The sequence below is a fragment of the Budorcas taxicolor genome, chromosome 25, assembly GCF_023091745.1.
Source record: "Budorcas taxicolor isolate Tak-1 chromosome 25, Takin1.1, whole genome shotgun sequence".
Lineage (NCBI taxonomy): Eukaryota > Metazoa > Chordata > Mammalia > Artiodactyla > Bovidae > Budorcas > Budorcas taxicolor.
Genome location: NC_068934.1, coordinates 41479533 through 41492163, shown reverse-complemented (window position 1 = coordinate 41492163; position 12631 = coordinate 41479533).

Below are 12631 nucleotides of genomic sequence, written 5' to 3'. Positions count from 1 at the left end.
CAGGGAAATGACACCAGCTAACTTTTGTTTTCAGCATCATCAAAACAATAGCAATCACAAAATCAGTATTAGGCACTTCCTTTGTGATAGGCATGAGCCAAATGCCTAATGTGAGTTAGCTAGCTCACTTAATCCCACTTTGCAGAGTTCATAAAGCCCAGTCATGCGGCTGGGACAAACCCATATCTATCCAACACCTAAGCCCTGGCTGTGACCGCTTCTCAACCTCCCCGAACCTCAGAGTCTACATCTGTGATAAATTGCCTTGTAGATAGGGTTGTTTTATTAAATGAGAGACTATATGTGAAGCACTTGGCACAGTGCCTGGCACATGGTTAAGTGCTCAATAAACATTAGTCATTGCTATTTTTGTTATTGTTGCTGATATCTGCTTTAGAGAGGGCCCCTGGCATGCTGGCTGTTGGGCGGTACCTTTAAGTCTGAAACCACATGGGCTGGTGCAAGGGAACTGGGCTAATAAAGCCAACCCCGGCCAGAGATGGACTTTTAATAGGGTGCTCAGCCAGCATCTGCCACGCCTTCCCTGGTTGCCGTGGTTACTGACCTGGGCACCTCGTTCTCTCTCTCTGTTGCTGCTGCCTCTCCAGCTCAGGTCTGGGTGACCCTGCTCCCTCCTGGCAGTGTTCCATGACAGCTTCTCTGAGGTCACCTCCTGGACTCGCTGGTTTCGTTTTTGCTCCTGCTGAGCAGAGGCAGACTCCTCAAGTGGCAAAATGAAGGATGAACTGGAGGGATCAGAGGCCAGGAGATGGTTGAAAATCTCCAGCGGAGACAGGTGAGAGCTGGAAGGACCCCAGCCATGGGACGGGAGAGAGGACAGCTTTAAGCCATGTTCTGAGTTTAGAACTGATAAGATGTGGCAGTCTAACACATGAGAAGAGAGACGAAGTGAAAAGGAAGTGATAGTTCTAACTTGAATGGCCCTATTGTGTTCTTGGAGCTTCACTGGTGGCTCAGTAGTAAAGGAGACGTGGGTTTGATCCTCGGATCGGGAAGATCCCCTGGAGATGAAAATGGCAACCCACTCCAGTATTCTTGCCAGGGAAATCCCAAGGACAGAGGAACCTGGCAGTCCATGGGATCTCCAGGTTCATGGGGTCAAAGAAGAGTCGGATACAACGTAGTGACTGAACAACAACATTTCTATTCTTACTGTGCTTCATTCAGTGGATCTCATTCATTCTCGTGGCTTTAAAGGCCCTGTGTAGGCTGTTCATCTCCAAAGTCTCAATTCCTTGAGCCCTAACTTTGCCCTCTTCACTTGGATGTCTCTGAGGCATTTCAAACTCAGCATTTCCAAAATGGAGCTCCAAGAATGGCTTCCTCCCTCCTTCCTGAACCTGCTTCTCCGTCTCAATAAATGGCACTATTCTCCCATGTGTTCGAGGTGGAGCATGTGAGTGCCATCCTCCGTGTCTCCCTTTTCCTCCTCTCCTGCATCTCACTCGTCAGCAAGTCCCATAATGTGCACCTTGGGACCACATCACAAAGGAAATACACCTCTTCTCTCCACCTCTATTGCCACCCTCCTGGCCAAGCCACCACCGCCTCTCACCCGGGAGACTCCTGAGTCCACAGGGGGTTCCCACTTCCACTCTGGCTCCAAATTCCAGCCGTGATGACCTTTTAGGAACAGAAATTTGATTGCTAATCCTCTTGCCCGATGACCTCTTACTGCACCTAACGTGACAACCACCACCATCCTGTGACTTAACAAGTGTCTACCCTCGTAATCGTCATCTGACTTCCTGCCTCCCATCACTCACTTCTCTGGCCTCACTGGCTTCCTTGGGATCCCCATAATGTGCCAAATCTTTCCTTCTTTGGGTTCATCCTCCATGCCATTGTCTGGAATGGCCAGCTTCTTCTCATTCTTCAAACTTCAGCATAAATGTTGCCTGTTTGATCACTCTCCAAGACCCAAGGAGACTCCACATCCTTCTCAACATCCTCTTTAGCCAGTCATTTCACTCAGAGCACTCACTGATCACAACTTGGCATTTTTATTTACTCATCTTGTTTACTTTTTGTCTCCCCACCTGAGTGTCAAGTCTGTGAGGGAAACCTGGCACGCAGAAGGTGCCAACAGGTATTTGTTGAATTGATGAACAGGTGGCTGATGGGGGTATGCACGTATGGAACACAGAGGGCCAGGACAACACTGATTTTCAAAGAGGGTGGTGGAGGGGCTGTCAAGGGGACCTGAGAATGAGGGATAGGAAGGTAGAGTCAGTAAGAGGAGGGGCGTGACACATTGGTAGGGGACCCTTTTGGCTACAGCTAACAGCAAATCTGTCCAGTGATGATGTAGACAAGAGGGATTTATTTTTAGTTTTAAAAATTGAAGTACAGTTAATTTACAGTATTGTGTAAGTTTCAGGTATATAGCACAAAGATTCAGAATATATATACTCTTTTTCAGATTCTTTTCCCTTATAGGTTATTACATCATATTAAGTAGAGTTCCCTGAATTATACAGTAGGTCCTTGTTGCTTATCTCTTCTATACACAGTAGTGTGTATATGTTAATCCCAGCTTCCTAATTTATCCCTCCAGTTCCAGTTCCAGTTCAGTTGCTCAGTCGTGTCTGACTCTTTGTGACCCTATGAACCAAAGCACACCAGGCCTCCCTGTCCATTACCAACTCCCAGAGTTTACGCAAACCCATGTCCATTGAGTCGGTGATGCCATCCAACCATCTCATCCTCTGTTGTTCCCTTTTCTTCCTGCCTTCAATCTTTCCCAGCATCAGGGTCTTTTCAAATGAGTCAGCTCTTCGCATCAGGTGGCCAAAGTATTGGAGTTTCAGCTTCAGCATCAGTCCTTCCAGTGAATATTCAGGACTGATCTCCTTTAGGATGGACTGGTTGGATCTCCTTGCAGTCCAAGTGACTCTCAAGAGTCTTCTCCAACACCACAGTTCAAAAGCATCAATTCTTCGGCACTCAGCTTTCTTTATAGTCCAACTCTCACATCCATACATGACTACTGGAAAAACCATAGCCTTGACTAGGCGGACCTTTGTTGGCAAAGTAAGGTCTTTACCTTTTAATATGCTGTCTAGGTTGGTCATAACTTTCCTTCCAAGGAGTAAGCGTCTTTTAATCCCTCCACCCACCTCCTTTGGTAGCCCTAAGTTTGTTTCTCTGTCTGTGAGTAAGAGGGATTATTTTTCTCGTGGTTAAGACGGCCAGTAGCAGACCTCTGGTCAATGTCACCGAGGTCCTCTTGACCTTCCCTCAGCTTCAGGAATCACATTCTCACACGGCTAAGTTCAAAGACAGGACACAGAACCACCTGGGCAGAGCAGGAAACAGCATCCTGTCCTCATGTCTCCCTCTTATTTGTGGGGCTGGGTGGTGGTGGGGGGTTGTCCCCAGAAGACCCCAGCTGATCTCCATCTCTGTCCCACTGGTCAGAAAGGACCCATGTTGCTGTTGGACTAGAAGCTGAAATAAAAGAATCTCCTTCCTGTGTTCGAACCAAGCTGGGAGTCTGCCAGCTAAGGAGAAGGGAAATGGCTTTGAATAGGCAACAAGCAGTGCTTGCCCCACGTACCTCTTGCAAGGAAAAATCTTTTCTGTTGGGTTCATTGCCAAAAGGAAGTCAAATGGAATGGGTGTTGAGAAGTGGCTGTGAGCTTCAATGCTTCTAGATTTTTGTGACTCTTGAGAGGCAGTTCCCATTGACTAGCCAGGCTGGGTTGTAAACGGCAGGGGCCTTAGGAATCCCCAGGGGGAAGTTCAGGAGATGAAAGTGGGCTACTGGGAAGTTTGGAGTTCAAGGTGAGAGGAGAGATGGGACCTCTCTGGGCACAGGAGGCAGACACAGGAATTTTCATTCGAGGCATACCTGAAGGTGTGTATAGGCAGAGCAGAAGAAGCCAGCAGGAAAGAGAGGGTAAGGATTTTGAAGCAAGATTGCAGTTGATTACTGTGCCCTGAAAGAAACCGGGGGGCGGGGGGGTGAGATCACTGCACAAGAGGTACTGGCTGTTACTGGAACACAGGGGAGGTTTTTCTAAAAAGACTCAGATGCCTTCTGAGACTGGAGGTGGGCAAGATGGTGAAGACCCCTGGGGGAATGAAAATTCCCTATTTCCCTTGATATGACCACGGGCTTATTTAGAAATTGAATCCGTAACCCTGATCTTTACATCAACCTTTGTCTTAACATTTGATATAATAGACTCTCAAGAGATCTCCTTGGACTGGCAAGGAGATCATGTGAGTCAATCCTAAAGGAAATCAACCCTGAATATCCATTGGAAGGACTGATGCTGAAGCTCCAATACTTTGGCCACTTCATGCAAAGGGTTGACTCATTGGAAAAGACCCTGATGCTGGGAAAGATTAAAGGCAAAAGGAGAAGGGAGCTAGAGAGGATAAGATGGTTAAATAACATGATTAGATAACATCGCTGACTCAGTGGACTTGGAATTTGAGCAAACTCCCGGAGATAGTGAAGGACAGAGGAGCCTGGAGTCCATGGCGTTGCAAAGAGTCGGACTTGACTTAGCGACTGAAAAACAGCAACATACCAGACTCTAAAGAAACAGATCGCAGTTGTGTGATCGTACACTGGAGAGCCCAAGAACAAAGCCTGTCCTTGGATTTTCTTGTTCAGATGGACGCAGCAGCCCAGGACAAGGTCAGAGGCACGGCTACTACGCAGTATGATCCCGAGGGTGGAGGTCACTGCACCCACAGCATGGGGCTGTCAGATCCTGAAGCCAGTGGCCAGCAGGGTGGACAGCGAGAGCCGCGGGCTGGACAGAGAGGCCTTGGGATCCAGGTCCAGGCCCATCAGGGACAAGCTGGGATTCGCTGGCACCTTCCAAGCCTGACATCATGTGCAGGGCTGTGGGTCATGGCGCCCGGCTCCTCCCTCCGCTGCCCACAGTTAGAGAACTTGCTGGCTCCACACAGGGGTTAAGGGAATGCCTCCCTGCCTCCTCCCCACCCCTCTCTGGGGAGTTGTGACCCTACTCAGTAGCCCCTGGAATAGAAGAGTGTTTTTCTTCCCCATTAGCCCTGGTCCGTCACTCCTGGCATCTTTCCCCTTTGTTTGGGGGAATGGTGGCCCAGCGCCCAGCTAGTAGGACTGGGAGCCAAACCTCTCCCCTCTGTTTATTCCAATCGTAGCTATGGCTGCAGCAGAAAGCAAACAGCAGTTTGACTAGAGGCAAGAGCTCAGTATTCCACAACATTGGAGGCTCGTGTCTGCTTACGTCGGCGGCATATAACACAACATTATGTTAAAATGAATATTAGCCCCAACAGGAAAAAAAAAATGCATTTTTAAGGGAAAGTTCTTAGCAGGAGTGTGCGTCTGCTGAGTTGGTAAGATTGACACCTCCACAAAAACTCCTTCATGTCCATCCCCAGCCTGTGCTTTCTCTGGGGTGTGGGTTCTGAAGGGAATACATCTGTCCAGGGATCACCCTCCTTATCCAGGACCTGGGGTAGGATTTTCGGCTTCATATACATCTCACAGAGTCGCTGGGGGAGGCTGACGTTGGTGAGAAGTGAGGAGCAGGATGGTCTGATCCCGTCAAACCTGCCACATTGGATCAGTCCAGCCCCGTTGGCTGGGTTGCCTGGACCCCACTTCATCATCGCTAAGAGGGGACTCATGATAATTTCTCCCCCACAGGGTGGCTATGGGGAGAGTCAGTGAGTGTATACCTGGGAAGTCCTTAGACGGGTGCCCAGAGGGAATCAGTCACTCAGTCAACAAACACAGGGTGCCTGGAGCTTGTCCCTGTTGTGCCTTGTGGGAAGGAAGCTCCAGACGTGCCCTCAAGGAACCACCAGCATCTCAGTGGAGGAGAAAAATGGACACTGTGGACAGCAGCAGGGAACAGCGAGGCCAGGGGGACCAGCCCTTCCCGTGGAGTGGCTGTCCTGGAGGGCCTGCAGCTGCTGGGTGGGGTGCGCTGTCAGCCAGCCTCGCTGCTTAATCTCCTGGCAGCCGAAGCAGGGAGAGAGGAGAATCTGGTATTCATCGTATGGTTGTTTCTAATTTCCTTCTGCTTTCGAGATCCTCTTCTGCGAGAGAAAAATGCCCTGAGAGGCTCAGGCTTCCTCGGCTGGGCACCCGCCCAGCTCTGGGGGAGGTGGCGCCCAGGAGCCAGCCAGACACTTGGAGGCCAATGACATCTGATTCCCATCTTCTGAGAAATCCCTGGGCATGGTGGGGTTTGGTGGCTGGTTCGAATCCCCTCTTGTTATTTGTTGTTATATGCCTGGGGCTTGGAGTGAGTCCTCTGGATCTTATTTATGAGTATTCTCTGAAAACGTTCCCTATTTGCCCAGGAAGGACAGTCCTTCGTGTCCCACGAGGAAAGCAGTACCATCGGAGGCTGGCTGAGCAGAGCGGGCTGTCGAACCCACGGCTCTTGAGACGAGAGCCACGAGGCTGCTCTGTGCCACCGTGTCCCCAGGAAGAGGGGGGAGAGGGCAGGGCCCTTGGGCACATCGTCCAGCTCACAGAACAGTGCTGGGGAGAGACCCTCAGCGGAGGACCCCTGGGGCTGGCATGGCCCCAGCCGCAGAAGTCCAGCTGGGGGCAGAACGCCCAGGACCATGTCCAAAGAAAATGGGGTGGGGTTTCCTCATTCCTTTCTGTCGTCACACTTGGCCTCTTGTGGATTTGAGTATATTTATCAGCCTTGCTGGGTTACTCTTTCATCACCAGAAAACAGAGAGAATCCTAAAATAGTGACCCACATGTGGAAAGGGGCAGAGACGGCAGAGAGCTATTTGACTCTGATCTTCAAGGCTGTTGAGAAAGAGGCTCTGAGGATGGCAGGTGGGAATAAGAGGAGTGAGGGGACAGCCCAGGTCTTCAAGGTCTTCAAAGGGTCAGCAAAGGTCAGCTGTTCTCAAGATGGGACGAGACCAGAGCAGGCTTGCCTACATGTAAGTCACTCCGGTGCTATCGTCAGAATTTCTGTCACATCCACATACCATCATTTGCTATTTGTTTGATACCTGTCTTTAAGTAGGTTTACTTTAAAAACCTTACGTTTAGGGCTTCCCAGGCACAGTGGTAAAGAATCCCCCTGCCAATGCAGGAGACCCAGGAGATGCAGGGTTCCATCCCTGGGTGGGCAAGATCCCCTGGAGAAGGAAATGGCAACCCACTCCAGTGATCTTGCCTAGAGAATCCCGTGGACAGAGAAGCCTGGTGACTGACCATCCATGACGTCACAAAAGAGTCGGACACGACTGAGCACAGATACATAACTCGTGGTCCGGTGGTTAAGAACGCGCCTTGCAATGCAAGGGACACTGGTTTGATCCCTGGTCCAGGAAGATCCCACATGCTGTGGAGCAAATAAGCCGGGGCACCACAGCTCTGAGCCTGTGCTTCAGAGCTGGTGCTCGGCAACAAGAGAAGTCATGGTAATGAGAGGCCCACAACAAAGACCTAGAGCAGCCATGACGTAAATAAATTAATTAAGAAAATAAATGTTAAACCTTACATTTAATTACAAAAACACCTTTATATCACTACCATAAATGAAACCTGGAAGTTTTCTAGTAAGCACTGAAACAAAGTCTTAACTGCTAAAGTAAAAACATTTGTCATGTGCCACTGAAATCTTGAGCACCACCCAGGGCTTTGTGTAGGTTCTTGGTGTAGGCTTTTAAAAAAAGATTATTTATTTAAATTTACATTTGCTTTACTATTTATTAATTTTGGCCGTGACACTCATATTTTGGGATCTCAGTTCCCCATCCAGGGATTTAATCTGGGCCCTCAGTAGTGAAAGTGCAGAATCCTAACCACCAGACCAACAGGGAACTCCCTTTAATTTATTTTTATTAAAAAAAATTTAAATTGAAGTATAGTTGATTGACAATATCGTGTTAGTTTCTGGTGTAAAGCAAAATGATCAGTTATACATATAAATATATATTCTTTTTCATATTCTTTTCCATTATGGTTTATTATATGATACTGAATATAATTCCGTGCTATATAGTAAGACCTTGTTGTTTATCTGTTTTATATATGGTAGTTTGTATTTGCTAATCCTAAACTCCTAATTTATTCCTCCCCCGCCCCCTGCCCCCTTTGGTAACCAAACTTTGGTAAGTTTGTTTTTCTCCTATGCCTGTGAGTCTATTTCGTAAATAAGTTTGTTTCTATCACATTTAAAATTCCACATATAAGTGATATCCTGTGATACTGGTCTTTCTCTGACTTATTTCACTTAGTATAATAATAGGCTCTAGGTCCGTCCATGTTGCACAAATGGCATTATCGCATTCTTTTGCGTGGCCGAGTAGGATTCCACTGTATATCTATAGTGATGGATATATAGCTACAGGGACAGGCGTTTACACATCAGAGTGCCTCCACACTTGTCTGAGGGCGTGAGGTTGACATGGGCTACAGTAGGAGGGGGGTGATTTGTGTTGCCTTGTGACCCCATAAAGATGCCGCATGAGAGCACCCCAATGCTTGACCAAGGTTTCCCTGGGATCCGTATCAGCATCTCCAGCATGGGAGAATGACAGCATCTCCTTCAGAGGCTGGGGGAGGAGGGACTGAATTCATATATTCACAGGATGTTTAGAACAGTGTCCAGGGCATAGTAAGCGCTCAACAGGTGTTAACACCTACTGTGTGACTTGGGAGATTCTGACCGAGGGCTCTCCCAAGCCATCTGCCTGCCTGGAGACAGGCCAGGACTGACACGGTCTCAGGGCTCCCTCCTGCTCTCATAGATCTCTTGCTCTGTAACTTCTCCACTGGGACAGGTGTGGCCAGGTGGCCTGACCTTCAGTTCCCTCATAATTATAGGATTAAGCTAAGATTAGTCATATATATATATGACTTACAGCATTAGTCATCATGAAACACGCTCGCTGAAATTGTGGTCATCTATGTCCACTGGAAGCGCTGGCATGGCCTGCCGGGGACCAGCACTCCTGACCCCATGCTGGGGGCTTGCTGGTTCTGGTTCTGCACCTCCATCTGACCAGTACTGGGCTGTTTCTGGAATGGGGCTCATGGCTTGGAGAGAGAAAGGAGCTGTGGGAAGCCATCCCAGATTCCCTGGTGGGACTGGAAATTCTGCTTCAGGTCCTGGAATTTGGATTTCCTCTGTGGCCTGGCACTTGCCTTCCCCTCCCCCAGCCCACCCCTTATTCCTTTTTTCGTCTCTGATGCATCCTCCCCTCCCCCACTCAGATCCGTTTCCTCATCTCTAAAAGCGGGGGTTGCACTAGATCATATCTGAGGCCCCTGTGAGCTTGAAAAAGCTATGATTCACTTCCCAGCCACCCCTCACTTTTCCTGTGGGTTTCTTGATTGACAGGGAGAAGAAAGGTAGGAAAAAGAGAAACAGGGAGAGTACTCCATCCTCCAGTGTAGAGACCCCCACCCACCAGCACAAGAGTATCTGGTCCAAAGTGAAAACAGGACTGAGGCTGAGAAATGCTGCTTTTAGGGATGGAGAGACAGAAGGGAAGAAATGATTTAAAAGACAAACATATAACAAATGCCCCCAGTTGATAAGTGGCTAGATAATGAAAGGGACATTTCAGGTAGCAAAGGAATGCATGGGAAAAAGGTTTTTAAAGGGGAAGAGGAGGATGTGCTTGCAAGGTGATCACCATGGGGGGTGTGAATGTGAGCTGCTGGGCCCACGCTGAGGGGGACTGCCATCTCCTCCTCCATGATTCACTCTAAAAGATGTTGCTGCTCTCTTAGGGTCTCCTCCAGTGAAATCTCAGCAGCACAGCCAGTCAGCAAGGGTGCCTGCTGATGCCACCAAAGAGCAGACTGGACAGTCCCAAGACCTAGGCAGTCATTACCGCCTGAGCGTTATCATGGGAGCCGGTCATGCTTCATTGATGTTTCCTGTGAGAACTTTGCTTCTCATTGAATTAACAATCAGTCTCCAACCCGACAGGAAGAGACCATGAACATGAGATTATTAAAATGAATTAATATAGAGTGTCTTCATGACCGTGGAGGTGGCCAAACATTTCTGAAAGAGAACACCAAAAAAGCACTTCTTAACCATAGAAGAAAACTAGATAAATTAGGCTTTATAAAAATTAAAAGCGTCTCTTCATCAAAGTAAAAGTGGAGTTGCTCAGTAGTGTCCAACTCTTTGCGACCCCCATGGACTGTAGCCTACCAGGTTCCTCCGTCCATGTGATTTTCCAGGCAAGAGTACTCAAGTGGGTTGCCATTTCCTTCTCCAGGGGATCTTCCCGATCTAGGGATCGAACCCCGACCTCCTGCGTTTCAGGCAGTCACTTTACTCTCTGAGCCACCAGGGCTCTTCATCAAAACCACTGTTAAAAACATGAAAAGAGGAAAATTAATTAGAAAAGATACGTGCACCCCCAATGTTCACAGCAGTCTTATTCATAATAGCCAAGGCATGGAAGCAACCTAAGTGTCTACTGACAGATGAATGGCTAAACAAGATGTGGTATACACACACAATGGAATATTACTCAGCCATAAAAAGAATGAATGAAATAATGCCATTTAGATTATCAAACTAAGTGAGGTAAATCAGACAAATAAATGTAAATATATGTTATCACTTATAAGTGGAATCTAAAAAAATAATACAAGTGAACTTATTTACCAAATGGAAATAGACTCACAGACATGGAAAACGAACTTTTAGTTATCAAAGGGGAAAGGCAAGGAGGGACAAATTAGGAGCTTGGGGTTGACAGATATACGTTGCTGTGTATCAAATAGATAACCAGCAAAGACCTACTGTATAGGACAGGGAACTATACTCAATATTTCATAATAACCTATAATGGAAAAGTATATGAAAAAAATCTGACTCACTTTGCTGTACGCCTGAAACTAACATAACATAGTAAATCAACTTCAAGTAAAAAAATAAATTTTTAAAAGGCAACTTTAAAAACATGAAATGGAAAGTCTCAGTTTTGGAAGAAGATAGCTGCAATATATATATCTGTACATATATCATTTCCAGAGTAAATGAAGAACTACTATAAATCAATAAGAAAAAGGCAAACAACCCAATAAAAGCTGAGCAAAAGCCTTACAGACACGCACAGAAGAGCATGTACAGATGGCCAAATAAACTATGAAAAGGGGCTCAATATCATTACTCATCAGGAAAATGCAAATTAAAACCACAAAGAGATACCTCTGCACAGCCACCAGAAATCCTAAAATAAGAGTGAACGCCAGGTGCCACTAAAGATATGGAACCACTGAAACTACCGTGCATTGCTGTGGGGGATTATAGAGATAGCATAGCTTCTTCAGAACACTGGCAGATTCTAGTAAACTTAAAGCTATGCCTACTCTTGAATCCAGTAATTCCACTCACAGGTATGTATGACCAGTGCCTGAGCTGACCAAAAATTCTGTGCAGAGTGTTCAAAGGAGCCACTGCCCAATCCCATCAACAGAAGACTGGAAACACTGATTATGGTACAGCCACACGATGGAGCGCCACACACGCCACCAGGACAGATTGCACGCTGTCTGCATCCATTCATCCCAAGTTCAGTGCAGTTCAGTCCAGTCGCTCAGTCGTGTCCAACTCTTGCGACCTCATGGACTGCAGCACACCAGGCTTCCCTGTCCATCACCAATTTCCAGAGCTTGCCTAAACTCATGTCCATCGAGTCAGTGATGCCATCCAACCATCTCACCCTCTGTCATCCCCTTCTCCTCTCACCTTCGATCTTTCCCAGCATCAGGGTCTTTTCCAATGAGTCAGTTCTTCGCATCAAGTGGCCAAAGTAAAATCTTTTTAAAGTGGAGTTTCAACTTTAGCATCAGTCCTTCCAATGAATATTCAGGACTGATTTCCTTTAGGACTGACTGGTTGGATCTCCTTGCAGTCCAAGGGACTCTCAAGAGTCTTCCCCAACACCACAGTTCAAAAGCATCAATTCTTGGGCGCTCAACTTTCTTTGTAGTCCAGTCCCACATCCATACATGACTACTGGAAAAACCATAGCTTTGGCTAGACATCTGAAGTTCAGGGAGAAGCAAAGAGAAACTATGATGAGTCTGATGATGTTTGTGTTTGGTGGGTATATGGAATGAGAAGGTGCAGGAGGGAACTTTGGAGGGAGACAGAAATCACTTGTATACGGACTGGGGTGGTGGGTATATACGTGCATATAAATGTAGATGATTATCAAGTAGATGAATGCATTTTATGTACTTTTTACATGTGATGCTTTGGTTTAAAAAAAATGAAAAGGAATGCAGATTCTCATGTCCAAGGGAAGTAATAACAGCAATAATAACGTATTAAACATCTTATATGTACCAGGAGCTTCGTGTAGATTATTTCACTTCATCCACCCAAAGTCCCCTTTGACCAGGTAACTATGCTCATTTTACAGATGAGGAAACTGAGGCTTAGAGAGGTTCACAAGCTTGTCTGAGACTCCCAGCTGGTAGGCGCAGGGGTCAGGACTTGGACTCCACAATCAGAACTCTTGCCGCTGCCCGGGGATCAAACCCATACCCCCTGCACTGGAATCACGGAATCTTAACTGCTGGGACACCAAGGGAAGTCCTTAGATACCATATCTTACAGAGAATTTCAGGGCTTTCCAGGTG